At 50.8% G+C, this 7,326-nt stretch overlaps 4 non-coding genes across 4 annotated transcripts; all 4 read left to right on the top strand.

The window, feature by feature from the left end:
- The first annotated feature begins 3,070 nt into the window (after positions 1–3,070).
- Positions 3,071–3,189, top strand: LOC118563499. The gene has a single exon (XR_004931257.1). It is a non-coding gene; the product is annotated as a 5S ribosomal RNA (ribosomal RNA).
- Positions 3,190–4,283: 1,094 nt separating this feature from the next.
- Positions 4,284–4,402, top strand: LOC118563512. Its single transcript, XR_004931270.1, has one exon. It is a non-coding gene; the product is annotated as a 5S ribosomal RNA (ribosomal RNA).
- A 1,096-nt stretch (positions 4,403–5,498) lies between these two features.
- On the top strand, positions 5,499–5,617 carry LOC118563511. Its single transcript, XR_004931269.1, has one exon. It is a non-coding gene; the product is annotated as a 5S ribosomal RNA (ribosomal RNA).
- A 1,092-nt stretch (positions 5,618–6,709) lies between these two features.
- LOC118563510 lies at positions 6,710–6,828 on the top strand. The gene has a single exon (XR_004931268.1). It is a non-coding gene; the product is annotated as a 5S ribosomal RNA (ribosomal RNA).
- Positions 6,829–7,326: the final 498 nt, after the last annotated feature.

Genomic DNA, 7,326 nt, shown 5'->3' with positions numbered 1-7,326 from the left:
GACTGATTTCGAGGGCCCCTACCAGGGTCCTCTGACTTACCACATGCCCCGGGTAAGGGTGCTTTTAGCGGGCCCCACATGGATCCCAGCTAGTATGCTTAAAAGAGGTGGACTCTAGCTCGATCCACATGTAGTGTAATCGCTAATGGCGTACCGCGAGCGAGCTATTTTTAGAACGTGACGTCATATCACGTGGTACAGGGAGGGCAAATATGCGTTTCCCTCCACTCTTTCGCTGTACGTTACCCTTGGTTTTTCTCAGTAAAACTACCGCTTTTTCGAAGTCTAAGACGTCTCCTAACCATGGTTTTTAAACATTGATGTTATGGAACGTGCAACAGCGACTCGAGGTACGCTGATAGGCCGCATATGAAGGATGTTAAAGCCGCAAGTGGCGTCGATCGGCCCTCGCAGCCAAGCGCAGCTCCGGCCTATTGGCCACCGCTGCGGTGGGGGGCGGCCGGCGGGGTTCGCGCACCGCTACGGTGCCTGCCGGCCAGCTGACCGGAGGGGTTTGCGCACCGCCGGCCGCCCCCCACCGCAGATGCTTTCATGCATTTTCCTCGCCCGTCCACCGGGCGATTCCCACAAACGCGTTCAGCAGCGTTCCCACCTTACTCACAACAAATCTGGTGCAGACCGGTCGATGCAGCGAGGAGATACAGCCGTTGGATAATGATAATGCATTTGGCCACCGGACCGGACTAAATTGCTCGGCGGGCCGGACAATTTATACCAATTCCTGGACGGTGACTACAAACAGAAAAAAACGGCTGCTGACGCCATGAACGCCGAGCAGGAGAAAAACATCGACTTACCTTTCTATCAACTCGGCCCGTTTTCCAGTCTAAGCCCTCAACACTCAAGCCATGGTTTGAGCTGAACGTTAGTATGTTGTTCCACAGTTCTACCAGTAAAATGGGCGCCTGGACATCCTCTTGTGAAAGTTTAACAGCTGAAAAGTCGGTCATATAGTTGTATCTATTCCATGTGTAATGGCTGGTTGCTACGTGCGCTCTCACACTGTTTGCCCAACCTTAGCGGCAAGGGGCGTTGCTCATGAGATGGTGACGTCATGTGCGCGGTACGCCATTGAAACTGCACAGATCTTAGCATGGATCTCAGACATGTCGTCAATGACAAGACTTCATATAACAAATGTGTCACTTGTGATGTGTTAATTGTAAAATGAGACCTGTGTTTTACCATACTAACAACCGGGGCTAAAAAAGGGGGAGAAAAAAGTCTACCAAATGCGATGTGTAATAAATTGGAGTAAAGAGAGAGCAACGGTTGTAAACTCTGGCATGAATGCAAAAGTGCTGTTTCATACAGATCCAAATTACAAGCAAATTCTACCCAGTAGCACAATTTTCATTTGGAGACAGATGTTGAAACAACAAGAAGTTTTATTGTAGTAGCTGTGGCTGCGTATGTGTGTTTGTAACCCTGATATTATGTTCATTGGAAAACATGTTTTTTTCAGCTTATTCAATGTTTTTTTCCTTATTTCCTCACAATTTGGACCTAACATGTTTCATAAGCCTGCTGTAAAACACTCACACTTAATATGTATTTACAATGATAAAACGTAATTTAATACTGCAATTAACAGCATTTTTAATATAGCCAACTCAATACCTTCCCTCATATCTGTCTTCCTCTCCATGCCTCTGTCACACACATGCACACTGCATGCATTTTTTGTAGTAGATAGTGGCTGCCCCTCCCCCACTCTCTCACTCAGTCTAAACCTTAGCAAGTTGTTAGTTTCATTGAAAATATTGACAGTGTTTCTGATTGCGCTTAGTTTCAACAATTTAATTCTCTTTGCATTTTTGAATTTACATCATTTGAGATCGTGTGCATATAGCTGCACCTAGTATTTCTGCTAGGTTTCATTGAACTCTGGCTACTCCTCTGGCTACTCCGTGGCTAGCTACTCCTCTGGCTACTCCGTGGTCGTGGCACATTAAGCCACCAGTGGCTTAATGTGCCACGACCAGGCTAGCTATAATTGTCCAGACAGACGTAAAGCGACAAACCGCTTCAATTTATTCACAATCCACAATAGCATGGTTTGTAAACTTTTTTTTTTGAGACTACCCTTAATCCGTCCCTGCATTCACCGGCACTTGCGTAAACAGCGCGCCGCTCTGTGACGTCTGCCTCTGGTGTCTGCGCGTGCCGGTGGCTTTGCGGCCTTGAAGCGTTGAGACAGAAGTATGGTGGCGGTGGCATTTAATGGCAGTATGAACGTCCAGCCCAAAGAAAATCCCATTGAGCAAAAAAGGGGAATAGAGCATCAAGAGCTGCGGTGTGATGGTAGCCTAAGGTCCTGTGGCGCCACATCCACAGCGGGTGACGCCACACCACCACCATGGAACCCACGGCACTAAATCCACAGCAGCTGAACTTCAGAACACAAGACTGTGACTGTGGCAAAAGCCCACTGCCAAGTGTGCGCAGTGGCCACGTTGGCACAGGAGCTAAGAGTTTGGCCCTTCAACTGACGGGTTACTGGTTCAAATCCCCGCTCTCACCATCTCAGTCACAGCGTTCTCGGACAAGATGGTAGTGACCGTTGTACGGCTTCCGGTGGCCTCCCCCGGGGGCAGCTGTGGCGGTTAGGATGGGGCTCACCCCCGGCCAAACGCCTTGGGGTGTGGGTTTAAAAAACAGAATGAATAAAACCAGCTACAGGGAACAAATTGGGGGCTAAAAAAAAAAAAAAAAAAACACACACACAAGCTGCCAAGAGAGCAGAGGACTGTGGAAAAGAGGCAAGCAAGCAGAAAGCCTGGACGGCTGCTGGACAACTTGGCCGTGCTTATTGACAAGGGGCAGAGGGGTTTTCCAGCAGGAGTAAAATGGAAGACAATGACAAGTGATGTGGAATGTTCCTTGCGAGGACTAGTGGTTTTGTCAAGTTGGCATTTCCTATGAGAAAGAATTGGATGTGTAATGTAAAGGTGCAGTGGGCATGAATGAGTTTGTGGTGAGGTGCGTGCGAGGAAGGCAAGGAGCTGCTGTGTGACCCTTAAAGGGTGCGTGTGGCCCCTCAATCCTCGTTTACGGCCACACCACTCTGAACACGCCCGATCTCGTCTGATCTCGGAAGCTAAGCAGAGTCGGGCCTGGTTAGTACTTGGATGGGAGACCGCCTGGGAATACCAGGTGCCGTAAGCTTTTGCTGCACTTTGCCGCATTTTCACACTTTATTTATCTGCAATCCTCACACACTGGCCCCTCCTCTTCAAATGTGTCTGTGCCAGTCCAGCCGGCATGTGGCAAAACACCCACACCGTGCCAGGCCACCAGCATTAAGCAGGGAGCAGCGCTCTTCTTTCTAAAATTTACAGCCCTTTCAGCTCCAAGCTCTCTCTCTCTCTCACACACACGCACGCAGCTGAGGAGACGCACATAAAACCCACTCTTCCAACAAGCAGTAGCAGCAGCACCGTCACATTCACTCTTTTCAAAGAGCACCAAATCAAACTTTGGTCAAAACTAAGAGGCTCTGGTTCCCTCTGCTGGACAAAAACCTTCAGCGCACTTGGGACAGCTCGGACTCTGGCAGTCAAACGCTGCTGAAGCGGCTCATCCTTAAGTCACCAAGCCCACAACAGAGGGGCTTCAGAACACAAGACTGTGGCAAAAGCCCACTGCCAAGTGTGCGCAGTGGCCACGTTGGCACAGGAGCTAAGAGTTTGGCCCTTCAACTGACGGGCTACTGGTTCAAATCCCCGCTGTCACCATCTCAGTCATGCCGTTCATGGACAAGATGGTGGTGACCGCTGTACGGCTTCCGGCGGCCTCCCCCGGGGGCAGCTGTGGCGGTTAGGATGGGGCTGACCCCCGGCCAAGCGCTTTGGGGTGTGGGTTTAAAAAACTGAATGAATAAAACCAGCTAGAGGGAACAAATTGGGGGCTAAAAAAAAAAAAAAAAAAACACACACACAAGCTGCCAAGAGAGCAGAGGACTGTGGAAAAGAGGCAAGCAAGCAGAAAGCCCGGACGGCTTCTGGACAACTTGGCCGTGCTTATTGACAAGGGGCAGAGGGGTTTTCCAGCAGGAGTAAAATGGAAGACAATGACAAGTGATGTGGAATGTTCCTTGCAAGGACTAGTGGTTTTGTCAAGTTGGCATTTCCTATGAGAAAGAATTGGATGTGTAATGTAAAGGTGCAGTGGGCATGAATGAGTTTGTGGTGAGGTGCGTGCGAGGAAGGCAAGGAGCTGCTGTGTGACCCTTAAAGGGTGCGTGTGGCCCCTCCATCCTCGTTTACGGCCACACCACTCTGAACACGCCCGATCTCGTCTGATCTCGGAAGCTAAGCAGAGTCGGGCCTGGTTAGTACTTGGATGGGAGACCGCCTGGGAATACCAGGTGCCGTAAGCTTTTGCTGCACTTTGCCGCTTTTTCACACTTTATTTATCTGCAATCCTCACACACTCTGGCCCCTCCTCTTCAAATGTGTCTGTGCCAGTCCAGCCGGCATGTGGCAAAACACCCACACCGTGCCAGGCCACCAGCATTAAGCAGGGAGCAGCGCTCTTTCTACAATTTACAGCCCCTTCAGCTCCAAGCTCTCTCTCTCTCTCACAAACGCACTCACGCAGCTGAGGAAACGCACATAAAACCCACTCTTCCAACAAGCAGTAGCAGCAGCACCGTCACATTCACTCTTTTCAAAGAGCACCAAATCAAACTTTGGTCAAAACTAAGAGGCTCTGGTTCCCTCTGCTGGACAAAAACCTTCAGCGCACTTGGGACAGCTCGGACTCTGGCAGTCAAACGCTGCTGAAGCGGCTCATCCTTAAGTCACCAAGCCCACAACAGAGGGGCTTCAGAACACAAGACTGTGGCAAAAGCCCACTGCCAAGTGTGCGCAGTGGCCACGTTGGCACAGGAGCTAAGAGTTTGGCCCTTCAACTGACGGGCTACTGGTTCAAATCCCCGCTGTCACCATCTCAGTCATGCCGTTCTTGGACAAGATGGTGGTGACCGCTGTACGGCTTCCGGCGGCCTCCCCCGGGGGCAGCTGTGGCGGTTAGGATGGGGCTGACCCCCGGCCAAGCGCTTTGGGGTGTGGGTTTAAAAAACTGAATGAATAAAACCAGCTAGAGGGAACAAATTGGGGGCTAAAAAAAAAAAAAAAAAAAACACACACACAAGCTGCCAAGAGAGCAGAGGACTGTGGAAAAGAGGCAAGCAAGCAGAAAGCCCGGACGGCTTCTGGACAACTTGGCCGTGCTTATTGACAAGGGGCAGAGGGGTTTTCCAGCAGGAGTAAAATGGAAGAGAATGACAAGTGATGTGGAATGTTCCTTGCAAGGACTAGTGGTTTTGTCAAGTTGGCATTTCCTATGAGAAAGAATTGGATGTGTAATGTAAAGGTGCAGTGGGCATGAATGAGTTTGTGGTGAGGTGCGTGCGAGGAAGGCAAGGAGCTGCTGTGTGACCCTTAAAGCATGCGTGTGGCCCCTCCATCCTCGTTTACGGCCACACCACTCTGAACACGCCCGATCTCGTCTGATCTCGGAAGCTAAGCAGAGTCGGGCCTGGTTAGTACTTGGATGGGAGACCGCCTGGGAATACCAGGTGCCGTAAGCTTTTGCTGCACTTTGCCGCTTTTTCACACTTTATTTATCTGCAATCCTCACACACTCTGGCCCCTCCTCTTCAAATGTGTCTGTGCCAGTCCAGCCGGCATGTGGCAAAACACCCACACCGTGCCAGGCCACCAGCATTAAGCAGGGAGCAGCGCTCTTTCTACAATTTACAGCCCCTTCAGCTCCAAGCTCTCTCTCTCTCACAAACGCACTCACGCAGCTGAGGAAACGCACATAAAACCCACTCTTCCAACAAGCAGTAGCAGCAGCACCGTCACATTCACTCTTTTCAAAGAGCACCAAATCAAACTTTGGTCAAAACTAAGAGGCTCTGGTTCCCTCTGCTGGACAAATACCTTCAGCGCACTTGGGACAGCTCGGACTCTGGCAGTCAAACGCTGCTGAAGCGGCTCATCCTTAAGTCACCAAGCCCACAACAGAGGGGCTTCAGAACACAAGACTGTGGCAAAAGCCCACTGCCAAGTGTGCGCAGTGGCCACGTTGGCACAGGAGCTAAGAGTTTGGCCCTTCAACTGACGGGCTACTGGTTCAAATCCCCGCTGTCACCATCTCAGTCATGCCGTTCTTGGACAAGATGGTGGTGACCGCTGTACGGCTTCCGGCGGCCTCCCCCGGGGGCAGCTGTGGCGGTTAGGATGGGGCTGACCCCCGGCCAAGCGCTTTGGGGTGTGGGTTTAAAAAACTGAATGAATAAAACCAGCTAGAGGGAACAAATTGGGGGCTAAAAAAAAAAAAAAAAAACACACACACAAGCTGCCAAGAGAGCAGAGGACTGTGGAAAAGAGGCAAGCAAGCAGAAAGCCTGGACGGCTGCTGGACAACTTGGCAGTGCTTATTGACAAGGGGCAGAGGGGTTTTCCAGCAGGAGTAAAATGGAAGAGAATGACAAGTGATGTGGAATGTTCCTTGCAAGGACTAGTGGTTTTGTCAAGTTGGCATTTCCTATGAGAAAGAAATTGATGTGTAATGTAAAGATGCAGTGGGCATGAATGAGTTTGTGGTGAGGTGCGTGCGAGGAAGGCAAGGAGCTGCTGTGTGACCCTTAAAGCATGCGTGTGGCCCCTCCGTCCTCGTTTACGGCCACACCACTCTGAACACGCCCGATCTCGTCTGATCTCGGAAGCTAAGCAGAGTCGGGCCTGGTTAGTACTTGGATGGGAGACCGCCTGGGAATACCAGGTGCCGTAAGCTTTTGCTGCACTTTGCCGCTTTTTCACACTTTATTTATCTGCAATCCTCACACACTCTGGCCCCTCCTCTTCAAATGTGTCTGTGCCAGTCCAGCCGGCATGTGGCAAAACACCCACACCGTGCCAGGCCACCAGCATTAAGCAGGGAGCAGCGCTCTTTCTACAATTTACAGCCCCTTCAGCTCCAAGCTCTCTCTCACAAACGCACGCACGCAGCTGAGGAAATGCACATAAAACCCACTCTTCCAACAAGCAGTAGCAGCAGCACCGTCACATTCACTCTTTTCAAAGAGCACCAAATCAAACTTTGGTCAAAACTAAGAGGCTCTGGTTCCCTCTGCTGGACAAATACCTTCAGCGCACTTGGGACAGCTCGGACTCTGGCAGTCAAACGCTGCTGAAGCGGCTCATCCTTAAGTCACCAAGCCCACAACAGAGGGGCTTCAGAACACAAGACTGTGGCAAAAGCCCACTGCCAAGTGTGCGCAGTGGCCACGTT

Source organism: Fundulus heteroclitus, chromosome 6 (genome assembly GCF_011125445.2).
Source record: "Fundulus heteroclitus isolate FHET01 chromosome 6, MU-UCD_Fhet_4.1, whole genome shotgun sequence".
Taxonomy (NCBI): Eukaryota; Metazoa; Chordata; class Actinopteri; order Cyprinodontiformes; family Fundulidae; genus Fundulus; species Fundulus heteroclitus.
The sequence above is the reverse complement of the archived record's forward strand: the minus strand, read 5'-3'. Positions and strand labels throughout refer to the sequence as shown.